Genomic DNA, 13,888 nt, shown 5'->3' with positions numbered 1-13,888 from the left:
GCCTTTCCTTGTGGTGTCCATATCTATATTCTCCACCCACAGTCCACAACCTGGCTTAGAACAGGTGCTCCTGGCTATTTACAAGATGAAAGAATTATTCTGTCATTTGTTCCAAAGGATCTCACTGCCCTGAAGGAAGATGCGACAGTGAAGTGATTAAAAAGACCTCTACGATAATCACTCTTTTGATGACAATGACATTTTCTTTCCTCTTGCTGATTTTCACCCACTTATACCTTTAACTATACTTTATCTGCTTTTATTTGCTTACATTCCATAATGATGGCAAAACTGATTAATACACAAAGAGGGCAGGACCAAAGAAGAATGATGATGAAATCCAAAGAAATCCAGGTAGAACTAGCCCCACACAGTTATTGCACTTGGGAGCACAGATTCTCATTCATTCTCCTTCTCTCTCTCTCTCTCTCTCTCTCTCTCTCCCTCCCTCCCTCCCTCCCTCTACAGCTATCTTGCCTCAGCCTCCTGAGTGCTGGGGTTAACAGGTGCATAAAACTATTGAGACTGACTTTAAGAGTCTCTCTTGAGATACAAGCATGAGAAAAATGTCTCCCATGGCTTTTGATGAAAGGAAGGAATGTGAACAAGATTGACCTTATCGGACATCCACATTCTGCCATCAAAAGCCCCATATTGTTCATTACTTCATCACCACATGTAGAGTTCCAGTTTATGAGCAGAACACAAAAGCATGGCTTGGCAAAAGTTTGTCCTGTTGTTCACTGGACTCTGATGTGCATTCCTACTCCCAACTGTGAAAGATGGGAGAGTTTTCCATGAGTTGGGTGCTGGAGGAGGGGAGCTACATGCTGGAAATCATCCATGAAGACAATTTGGAGTTTTACAAAGAGGTATGGTCTCCCTCCCTCTGGGAAACACCTGGAATTGAGTGCAGGATTTCAAGCAGCCATTGGGTTGCTGCTTCCCAGATCAGTATCCCCTGTGTATGCTGCAGCAAGCTCACAAGAGTGCTCTCTGCTTCATAGCTCCTACCTATGGCCTGTATGTCAGGTTCCAGAACTGCTGTAAGTCAACTGTGGTGGCTTCCTGCTCCATCCTCTGGAATGATTGGGTAAAATGGACTTGAAAGTATGACGTAGCTTTAAAAAAAAATCTAGATTTTGCATATGAGAGAAAACGTGGTATTTGTCTTTTTGAAGCTGGATTATTTTAACATTATGATCTCCAGTTCCATTCATTTTTCTCCAAATGACATAATTTCATTCTTCTTTTTGGCTGAATAATACTCCATTGTGTATGTTTATATGCATATGTGATATATATGTACCTATATACATATATAAATAAATATCACATTTATTTATGGACATCTAGGTTGATTTCAAAGTTTGGGTAGTATGACTAGTGCTGCAATAAATATGGGTGTGCAGGTATCACTATTGTATGCTGTTTTGCATTCCCTTAGGTATATGCCCAAGAGCATTACAGCAGGGTCAAATGTCAATTGTATTTTTATTATTTTCAGGAACCTCCATACTAATTTCCATAGTGGCTACACTAACACCAACAGTACATAAGTCCCTTTTTCCACATGCCCTTGTCAGCATCTGTCTCTCTTCTTCTAAAGCTACCAAAATTCAATCATGGAGATTCTGCCCTGAAGAATTTATCTAATCCTAATCACTTTCCATAGCTCTACCTCCAAACACCGTACTCAAATTAAGTTTCCATCTTCTTCATGCCTCAGTGAGGAGTAAATTCCAACATGAGTTTCAAAGGAGACAAACCATATTCAAGCCGTAATACACCCCAACTGAGAGATTTTCCCTACTGGATCTAATTCTTACTCTTTCAGTTTTCTACCTTTAAAACTTACTTTCTTCTCCAACCAGTTCCTGAAACTTCTCGCATTGAGGTCACTGATGAATTTCTGACATCCTTGGCATTTCTGAGGATTTGACCACTTCTACTTCAGGATCATTTCATGAACTTCTGTGATTTTCCTGCTACCTCCCTTATTGCATAAGAGGACAATGTTGATCTCATTGACGCTATTGGATCTCATAAGCATCTGCTGTGTTCCTGAGCTTCAGCTGCTACAGTGTGACTTCTCATGATATATCCCACCCATGTTTCGGTAATTTGTCATCTCCCCTTTCCCCGCCTCCCTCTATCTGTTAATTGTTTCTTTTGAGAATGCTTTCTTAAGACATCTCTTTTCCTTGAATCCCTGGGTTGAGCTTAGCCTTGCAAGAACCTGAGACACCTTGTCTCCTTACACTCCTCCTTTGCATCAATTATCACATCTTAGGTCTATTCCTTTCCTCCTGAACACCTCACACCACTCCCTGACATCACATCCCAAATGGTAATCCTCAATGCTGACCTTTCTCCAAAGCTCCCAAATGAGTTTTTTTCAGTTCCCATATTTAATATGTACAAAACTGTATCTATCCTGTCTAGAATATACTGTCTCAAGGACTTGTGGTTGGTTTTTATAATCATTTGCTTCCCATTCTCTTCTGCTCAGGGTCAAAGCAGTCTTTTCTGCAGCATTGAGGTTAGGGATGGGGAGTGGATTAGTGGTGGCTGAGTTCTAGTTTGCCAAGACATTGATGAGATGCTCCTGCCTAAATTTAGGAGTGTCTCCTGTCCAACTGACCTTGGTGAACTATTGTACCCAGACATCTGTTTCCTTATCAGGGAAAAGGCACTGGCCCAGTCCTAGTACACACTTGTACTACTTTGTTCAGCTTTCTCTGAACAAAGCAGCTTGAAAGTTTCAGTATGTATATAACTTCTTTTGGGTTTGCTTTTTCTTCAAAAGTGCTGGTCTTAAAATTGTCCAGAGCCTTTGAAACCCTTGACTCCTTTAAGGACATCTTTAAAAAGATTTTTTAGCCACATTTTTGTTTAATATTTTTTCAGCCGAGGGGAAAATTGGTTTGAATGATCCAAGCAGTATTACTGGAAAAGAAAATTCGATGATTTTTCTTTACTCCACCATAACTTTAATTCAGAGCTCTCTAATCCCTTCACAGGATGATAATCATCTCTAAAACTGGTTCCTTAAGTCTTTTCTTGTTCCCATTGGTTGAATTCAGATTTGTCTTCCTGAAACACAGTTCTGATACTTTCTTTCTTCCACATTCAGAAATTGTCAGTGTCTTTCAACTGCCAAATTACCAATTCCTTAGACAAGCCCTATTTTTGTTTCTAGGACATGCCCTTACCTTATTTCCTATTCTTTGCTACTGTGATTCTAGAAGATGATTCAAATAAATGAACTTTAGGTCAACATGGCCTCTTCTTCTAAATATCTTTGCCCTTCTTTCTTTCTTTTCAGTTTTCCACATATTGACTTTTTTCCTTTTTTATTGTTTATTCATTTATTCATATGTGCATACATTGTTTGGACCATCTCTCCCCTCCAATCCCCTTGCTTCTAGGCAGAACCTGTTCTACCCTCTTCTCCAATTTTGTTGAAGAGAAGACATAAGCAATAATAAGAAAGACATAGCATTTTTGCTAGTTTGAGATAAGGATAGCTATACAGAGAGAATCCTAGCATTGCTTCCATGCACAAGTATATTACTACCCAAATTGATTCATCTCTACCTGACCTCTTCACTACTTTCCGGTCACCTTCCCATATTGACCTCTGTCGTTTTAAGGTTGCTATATTAGCTCCTCTACAGTGGACACATCAAATACTTTCAAGTTTTGGGTTTCCTGCCTTTCCCTATTCCTCCTGTATGTGCTCTCCCCTGAATGCAATAATATTATTTGCCCTTCTTTCTTCAGCCAGGGTGAACTCCTATACTTCTTTACAAGCCACATTATTCCATAAAACATATTACTTGCTTCCAATGCTGGATGGCCTCCTCTTCTGTTCTCACAGGCCCTTTTTTGTCTTCAGGATCCCTCTATTGTCACCTTACATTCCAGGATTGTTTTTATGTAGCATATCATCTTTAGTACATGTAAGTAGCCTCCTGCTCACCCAACCTCACTGGCACAGTGGCTTTATGTGCATATTACACATAAAGCAATCCATCTTTATGCTTCACTGTTACTCTTTTTCTTTTTGGACATTGAAACCAGGGCCTCGTGCATGCTAAGCATATACATCACACATTCTTCCACTGACATCCCCAGTCCACCGCTGCCTCAATTTCATAAGCTATATTCATGCCTTTTTAATTTTTGGGCATGACTGGGGTTTGAACTCGGGCTTCATGCTTGCAAAGTAGACACTCTACTGAATGAGCCACAGCTCTAGTCTATTTTGCTCTGGTCATTTTGGAGATGAGGTCTCCCAAACTATTTGTGTGGGCTTGCCCAGAAACATGATCCTACTGATCTCAGCCCCCCAAGTAGCTAGAATTACAAGCATGAGCCACTGGTGCCTGTGTATCCATTCCTTTTTAGCAATGAGAATTTTATTGCTGTTCAGTGCCACACTTAACAGAGTTTAATAAGAAAAAGATGTAACCAAACAGATGCTTAAGTATGATAACATGGTAGACAAGGGATAAAAGGAAAAATACTTGAGAAAAGTGAACTTTCAGAGTGAATCTTGAAAGAGATAAAGAAAATCTATATGTAGAGATGTCTTCCTATGTCTGTTAGAGGGAGAGAGCTAAAGTTCAAATTAGAGAGATTGAGAGAGTATGTACTCTGTGCAAGATTAGCAGAGCTAAGACTAATACAATTTGGGATTGCAGAATAAGTAGGTTAAATAAAACTTGCGCTTGGTTGTTTGTCCATTTTAAGACTCTTCAGAACACTTTGCTCCTGAGACAACGGTGAGAATTCTTTCTGACAATGTTTAACAATTAGAAGACAAACTTTGAAAGACAAGGAAACAAAACAGAGACACTGCAAAAAAAAGGTGTCTCTTTCAGGACCCTAACTTCAAACCATTACCATAAAGCCATAGGGAAGACAGATCAAGTGAGCAAGAGGTGGCAATAGTAATTGATTGTAGAATTTCCCTTAATTTCTAATTTAATATAATTAACATGCTGTGAAGGAATCAAGATGATTTATTTTAATGAAAACATAGTTTGTAATTATCTGAGATTTCATATATCTACTTGTCACCTTGGTCTATGTAACTGTTTTCCCATCTGATCTTAAATTTTGCACCCCAAATATATTCCAATTAGTTATTGCAACTAGCTGTGCACTAATATGCTGGCATTTAATCACTGTATGAATATGACTACATGAATGAATGAATGAATGAATGATTAGTTTTAACATGTTGTATAGATATTTCAGGTATTCATTTTTCCTGCTTCAGACCCTCTTGCACTTTAGTCTTTATTCTAAGATTTAAATTAGCTGAGAAACATGACTTAATCCTTTTCTGGAACACAGCACTGCCTTCCAATTCTGTTCATAATTTTCTTTAGGAGTAGTTAATTTTAGAAGATCCCTAAACAAATATCAAATCATTAGTCTGATTATGTATAATGGTGATTAACATTAAAATACATAGTATATTTTGAGTGCAAATCTGCAATAGAAATATTGTCTTCATTCTGAATTACATGTAGTATTGGGCAGAATGTATAACAAATGTACTGTGAGATTGACCAATTGACCAACATCTTTTATATGGAAATTTAACATTCCTTTCAAATGTTTATCGCCAGATTTTATATAAAAATGTAGGAAACTTTGGCAAATTATCATTTACTAAATAATTGTTTTAATTTTAGAAATAGAGTGCAATATGAAAATATTCATTGTACCTCGTGAAAGTGGGGGGGGAAATGTTTTCAAAATCTACAGAAAAAGTGAAACTTGGTACTCTTCCAGAAATGGAAGCTTTCCTAGGTGCTTTCAGAATTGTAATTGCATATTCCCTTGGAACAAGCATTGCTACCTGTACAAGTATATGCTATGAGAATATGTACAATGAACAAAGATAGACGCACAAGGGTCAAAGAGAAAAAAGTGATGGCAAGTAGTTCATGATCATATGGATGTTAATGCTCTCAGATAAGGGCAACTAGTAAAAATAATAAATCAAAAAGAGATTTCTGTGATGATCTAATGAGTGTGGATAAAACCAAATAAAGTTGCAGAATATGCACCATATAGAAAGTATGAGCCAAATCTCTTTTTATGCTAAAAAAGATACACTTTTTTGTCTATCTCTATATACACAAATATGCAAACAATTTCTCTATTTTGGGGTTTTTGAATGCATAGATTCAACCATGGATTACAAATGTTTGGGAAAAATTGCATCTGTACTGAACATGTGCAGGCTTTATTCCCTAAACTACTGTATAACTACTATTTACATAGTATTACGTATTACAAGTAATCTACACATGATTTAAAGTACATGAGAGGATGTGCATACATTATAAGCAAATACTACACCATTTCACATAAGTGACTTGAGCAGCCATGGATTTTATTATCTGTGTGGGTCCTGGAACCAATCCCAATGAATACAAGGGGATAACTATATGCTCCAAACAGATATCAATGAGTTCTCCTAATATATGGACATGGAGGGCTAATTTGAAGATTATTTCTTTGTTTTTTTAAACATATATTCACTTTCTTACAATTTGCATTATCATTTTGTATCAGAACATACACAGAATTTTTAAAATAAAATTTGCTATCATATGAAAAGTTTCTAAAAGTACTCAGAAACCATGTAGTAGAAGGTAAGTGGGCATTTGACCACTGCTCATTGAAAATTTCAACATGAAGCCAAATGGATATATATATATTGACTTGATTTGAGGACATCAACGTTTCTGAAACTAACATGTCAGGTGGTGTCAGGCTCAGAAACTTCTTCATCTGAAAATAACCCTGAGGGGAAAATACTTCATATCAAATTATAGTTTGGAAATGCTTTGCATGTAGAAAGCTATGGTAAAAATAAATGACTTTCCTTCCTAAAATATTTCAGGAATATGATATTTCTATGAATTCTGTTGCAAATTAGCTAATGTCAAGAATGGAGCAAGGGCTGCTGGACTGCCTTAAGTGCCTGCCTAGCAAGTGTGAGGGCCTGAATTCAACCCCCAGTACCACAAAAAAAAAAAGAAAAGAAAAGAAAAGCAAGAACAAGGATCCTTAATAAAAAAAAATCCATAAAAAGCAAGTGGAGTATTCCTCCGGGTGGGGAGATCAAGTACATCATTTAGACAAATGTCATAATCAAAAAATTAGCAAGTACAAAAACTAATTGTGATATAAAATGTTAATCTTTACATAGTCATTCAATTCTTTGCATTTGCTCTGCTTTGTATTACTCTATGTTCATCGATGTTCAACATTGTGTTATACACCATAAATAAAAGTTTCATTCCCTTCCTCTGCCTGTTCTTCCATAAATAACCTTCTACTGATAGTGGTAGATTATCCAGGAAGAACAAGATAATGGGAACTTATTTTAGAGTATTTTTCTTTATTCTAAACATTCCATCTGTCTAACTATATTTATGGTATGTAAAACACCTGTTTTTATTTCCAAGGGACCAATCTGGTTCTAAACTCACAGCTGGTGATAGTCTGTGAGGGTGTTCAGATACTATTTCTTGAGTAAGACAGATGGCTATCAAAAGAAACTTCATAATTTAATTTTTAACACAATCAAAAAAATTGCACAAACTCAGAGGGACAAGACTGACAGTGATTCAACATGAATGGCACAGGATTTGTGTTTACTGCTATGTATGTGAAACATAATCACAACTGAAGTAACCAAACACTAGGAGCCAAAATCTTGTAAGAATAATGGTGATTAAAACAATATTTAATATGAAATGGTGGATGGGAAATAAAAGAAATGTCCAAGCACCACATATTAACCTAAACATTTAGATGTAATGATGTGACCTGGAATCCTTCAAAACAAACAATGACAGAGAAACATTTGCTGCTGGCTTTTTTTTTAAGTTAAAATTCATTGAATAGAACTTGAAAACTCAGGTTTTTAAATAAATTACATATGATAAAAAGATAGCATATAAACTATTTTATAAAGTCTTAAATTATTAAGTAAACTTTACAGTTACTCTTACCACTTGAAGTAGAAAGACAGATATTATCATCAGTAATCAATCAAATAAGTTACTGCTGAGCAGTCTATCATCTATCAGGTATTAATACTGCTCTTCTTTAGTGTATGTAATGGAATTAAGGCATCGATTATTTTTCTGGACAACACTGTCACTGAACTCATAGCTTCTGCACTTTTTTGCTTTAGTTATTTCTCAGGTAGGGTCTATCATTTTTGTCTGGGGCTGGCCTAGGATCAAAATCTTCCTACCTATGCCTTCTGCATAGCTGGGATTAAAGGCATTAGCCGCCATGCCACGCCTAGAATTCACTTTTTTGAATGGCAAGTGATGAGTTTAAAATTCTGCTCCCTGATGCTACAGTTCCATGAGCAGAATGTTTTGTGGAACTTCATATCAGAAAAAGAATATCTTGAAGTTGTGGTTCTGCACTTTTCTTTCCCAGACTTGCTGTTCATTTCTTTCACTTCTATTATCCAACCCTCTCAAATCCAGAGCTGCATCACAGTAACAGTGGGCTTCATTATTTTTAGTAATCAACCTTCCCAATTCTCTTCTGCCCATTTCTACTATCATAGTCCTTACTTCTTGCTTCCTGTCCCAGGCTATTTAATTGAGGTAGAACGCCATAAACACAACTTATTGTCTTCACTCATAGTCAAAATGAGTGATTTCATCTAGCTTCTCCCATTTTATCAGGTAGATGCACATTTTTTATAATTCTATTCCAACTAAGAAGATTTTCCAAGATGAAAGACAACAGACCTGCATCCTTATCTTTACCTCAAAAAACCTTTGTAATAGTCGATTTATACATTTTCCCCAGCAATTACTTCTCTGAGTTTGCCTCTAGTCATCCACCTAAGCTTTTCATTTGGTCTATACCAGGAGCTTGGCAATGAATTGTCTTCCTTTGTGTTCTCTTCCTTTCATCCATTCACTGGTTATCATTTGCTCTCAAATATACCTAACCTTTTTTTTTGTTTTTGTTGTTGTTTTGAGACAGGATCTCACTATGTAGCCCAGTCTGGTCTGGAACTGACTCTGTAGTCCAGGGGGAGAAATGACCCAAACATTGTATGCACATATGAATATAATTTAAAAAAGAAAAAATATATACATCAGGAAATGGAAAAAATAAATATATGTATATGTTATGTGTATACAAATATATCTCTAGCTTTCAAGATCATTGTCCTCTCCTGATCTTTTTCATATCAAACATCCAGGAAAAAGTCCACCTAAAAATGTGGGATATTGACTGTATAATCTGTCAGTTATTACCCTCATGGAAACAAATTTGTATTTCTATCCCTATATAAAACACTGTCTAAGCCATGCTTTTCAAAACTTAATATGCATAGGAATTACTTGAGAATGTAGAAAACTGCAGGTAGTGTTTGGTAGGTTTGTGATGGAGCCTAAGATTCTGCATTTCTAATGAGTGCCCAAGGAATGCCCCAGGATTGGCTCATGAACCACAATTTAAAATGAAGGATTTAATGAGTTCAAAGGCTTATTAATTTTTACAGGCTTCATTTGAAAATTAAATAGTAAATTCTTGTCTACCTATTTCCATCTCTGTTTATTCTTCAAGTTATTGCTCTTTGTCTATAACATGAATCCTCTGCTGTAGAAAAATCTAAGTCATAAAAAAGCTCAAAGAAGTGAACATGTGATTCAACATAGGACTGCCAGAATACCAAAGCCCACATCCACAGTGCATCAGGGATGGTACAGAACCCATCATACCCACCTAGAATCCTCTCTTGAACTTTTGTGTTATGTGTATTTTTAAAAGAATCAAACAAAATCTCTAACCAACAGCCTCTGCATTCTGTAGCTGCTGATATGGAAGGATCTGAGTTTTGCTCCGAGAGAACCTACCTTTCTCACCATCTGTGGATGACCTGTTCTAAAAACCGGTAAACTCTGACGACCTTATTTCAACTGTGTTGTCCAGGTGTGTCAAATACAGCCCTGGATTGCATCAGCATACTTTTAAGACTTTCTTCCTTCCTTTATCTCTCTACGGCTTAAGGCAATTTTGACTTGGAATTCCTTCATATGAAACAAAACTTTTGCCAATAAATTTTCATAAAATTGATCTGTTTGTAGATCTTTATAAGAAAAATTAGCTGACAAAAAACAGCACGAGTCTATTATCTAGATAGGAAAAAAAGAAATGGATAATTTTAATAATTGTAAGCATTATACATAACCAATTGCATGATTGGGAAAACAATAAAGTAGTCACGTTTTTGGTGTGTTAAATGTTATACAGCATCCTATGTGTATGTAAACATTAACACATTGGAAAAAATTGAGCACTGTACTGTTTTTCCTGGAAAAAGTTTCTAGTGGTTAAAATAAAGTAACCCAACACAAAGAAATGACAAATATTGAAGTACATGGAAATATTTCTTTACTTGATTTTATCATTACACATTGTATACATACATCCAATTATCAACATTGTAACCATAAACATACAATTATTCTATGTCGATTTTTAAAAGTAAAAATAAAAAGAAAGCTCTCTTTACTCTGCATCCTTTAAATCACAGAATCACCAATACCTCTAAAGAAAAATAGACAAAATACCCCAAGAGGAAATTGACTGATGAAATTAAGGTGATTAAGATAAGCTTTACTTATCTTTATTGACCATTTATTTTTCCAGAATCTTACATGGTGTCTCATCTTCTCATACAACAAATTTTACCTATGTCCAGTGTTAATACTTTTGTTTTCAAAATGTGACAAATAAAAATTAATACTCATCTGAAAAAATAAATGCTCAATAAAGATATCACATGAGTAGGTAAATGTGCAGGATTCTTGTTTCTCTTGCACACTTCCTAGGTGTTTGAACATCTTTGTTGCTATTGTGATGAATTTTACCACTCTAAATTTATGCTGACATAAAATATTTTTAATTCTTGTATATTTCTATAGTCATTATAATGAATTCTTTCACTTCTCATAATATATTTCCAGTTCATTATATTGGATTTTTAAGGGTCCAAGTATTCATTTATTCCTCAATTATTTAGGACCTGTGGTGTGTTAACTCATGTGCACAGTTCTAGAGACAATTTACAAATGATAATGATTTAGCTATTATCTCTATTTATTATCCTTTGTTTATTTTCATTGCTGCATTTTCTAGAGCTTCCAGAGCAATCTGCATTATAACAGAGATGTCAGGCATACTTGCCTTATTCTTGATATAATGGAAATGTCTTTCATGTTCTATTACTAGCAATAAGGTTTGTTATTTGACTGTGAATAATTATTTAATGATATTTTATTGGCACTTGTCTTTATTCTTAATTGAGTGTAGCTATTTTATTAATCTAGTATGCATATTGAAATTTGTCAAATTAGTGCATCTGACAAGATTTTTTTTCTTCCATTAGGCAATTCACAGAGTGATTGAAATTTAGAATGTTATTGTTGAACTGTCAGAATCAAAATATTGAAAGGTGGACAGACAGACAGACAGACATCATAACCAAGTAGGTAATCATTGATAGCTTAACTCATACACGCACAAAAATAACCCACACATAATCTTTCCATGCAATCAACTGCATTGACAGGATACGAAGGACACTTTTGCTATCTGCATAAAGTTCAAGGTTGCCATTCATTCATGTTACATCAATCAAACAAATCCTCTAAAGAAACTGGGAGAAGGGTAACTTCATTAACTTGATTAAGATTACTTAGCTTTAAGTGTTCTTTTTAAGGAGGAAATTCTGAAACAGCTTCCTTCAAAATAGGAACCATACAAGAAAAATTTGATTGATGCTTTTGTATGGCACTGAGATGTACCAAAGGAAATACTAGAGCATGGCTACTGAAAACAAATAAAGCTCTGGCAACCCATAGTCAATGATTGTCTGTATAGATAATCCAAGAAAATCTATTAATTATAACTGAAGATGGAATTCATCAAGTGAGATAAGTATACAAACATCAGCAGCATTTGTATGCAACAGCAGCAACATAAAATGAATTTTTAAAACAGGAATTTAATTCAAAAGCAGCCCAAGAAATAGGTCCTTAAGAATAAACCTGATAAAGACGTGACACACAAATAGGATGGAGAAATATTGAGGAAAGACTAGAAGTCCAGAAGAATAAGATAGCCCAGTTGAAAACTAAACAGAAGATACAAAAGCTTATAGAGGACTCAGAAAAGGTTGGTAAACTTTCAAAGAATACTCACTAAGGGTAGCAATATAGAATGTAGAGTAAGAGTAGAGCTGAGAGAGTATGTTGCCCCCAGTGGGGAGGGAGTAGTGGTAGAGATGGAGATTAATGATGTGATAATTGGTTAAAGATTAAATGTATTAAATGTAAATGAAGTCAGAATTTTCACTGCCAAAGAAGAGAGTTGTAAAAATAGAAAAGAAAAAAACTGGGATGAGCCCTGGAATTGGATATGTGTGTGGAATTCATCATTTTTCACAGGGTATAAGTAGATGGATGGATGGATGGATGGATAGTAGGTAGGTAGCTAGATAGGCAGAAAGATAGATAATAATGACAGATAGATGACACATAAAAGATAGATACATAGATAATTATAAACAAATAAATAAGCATATAGATGGATGAAAGATCAGATAGATGACATGCAGATACATAAGGGGACAGATAAATGACAAACAGGTAGATAGATAATACATAGATGAGATAGTAATGATAGATGGTTGCAAGGATGAATGGATAGACAAATAGATAATAGTGATGATAGATAGACATGTAAATTGATACATAGATAAATGTTGGTACATTCATGTCACCACACAGTGATGCACATAATTGTAGCCCTATCTATCTATCTATAACTGGCAGTAGCGACACACCAGTAACATGGTTATTTGTCCACTAAATTTTGCTTAAATATATCATAAGTATAAATACCATTTCCACTTGAGAACAACTACCCCTTGGACTTCAGTTCTGGGACAGAGAAAGAACAAGCTGAACCTGGTACACTTTGTTGCAGAAAACCAGGAAGAGCTTAGAGAATGATGGAGACTAGACAACAGGACACAGGAGTCACCCAGATATGTGCCTGATGACCATATTGAAGCAATGTGAACATCAAAATAAGCTATGATTGATCAGACAGATTGTAACCCATTGAATAAAATAAAAAATTATGAAACTATATGCACACCTTTAAATATAAATAAACATATTGATAGTATGATAAGGAGAAAGATATTTATATAATTTTAAAATGCCTCTCCACAAGATACTTATTAATTACAAAAGAAAGAAGACTGGTGCAATGAGAAGATGGCAACATCATACCTGTGACTGCTCTGCCAAAAATGCACAACCTGAATCTAACCCTGAGAAACATCAGATAAACCCAAATTGAAGGAAACACTATAAAATAGTGATTTGAAGAGTACTCTCCTGCTTAATTTCACAACCTACCTAGAATCTCATAATTAGATCTTATATGAAAATAGAGATTTGCAGAAATAGTGAGTTAAGGATCTCAAAAAGAGAGACTCCTACATTTAGGGCGGACCCCAAATTGAATGAACCAGTGTTTTTATAAGAACAAGACAGGACAGAGAAATACAGGATAGACACTTATGTGCAAAGGGAGGCAGAGGTTGGCATGATGCTGTCACAAGCCAAGGGACATCAAGAATAGCCAGCAGCCACTGTAATTTGGCAGAGAGAGAGGCATGGAATGGATTCTCCTTCACAGTTTCCACAAGGAAACAAACCTGGTGAAACCTTGATTATTGGACTTCTGGCTTCCTGGATGCTGAGAATAATTTTTTGCTGTTTTATGCTATTCAGTT

Source organism: Castor canadensis, chromosome X, assembly GCF_047511655.1.
Source record: "Castor canadensis chromosome X, mCasCan1.hap1v2, whole genome shotgun sequence".
In the NCBI taxonomy this organism is placed as follows: Eukaryota; Metazoa; Chordata; class Mammalia; order Rodentia; family Castoridae; genus Castor; species Castor canadensis.
Note: the sequence above shows the minus strand (reverse complement) of the source record.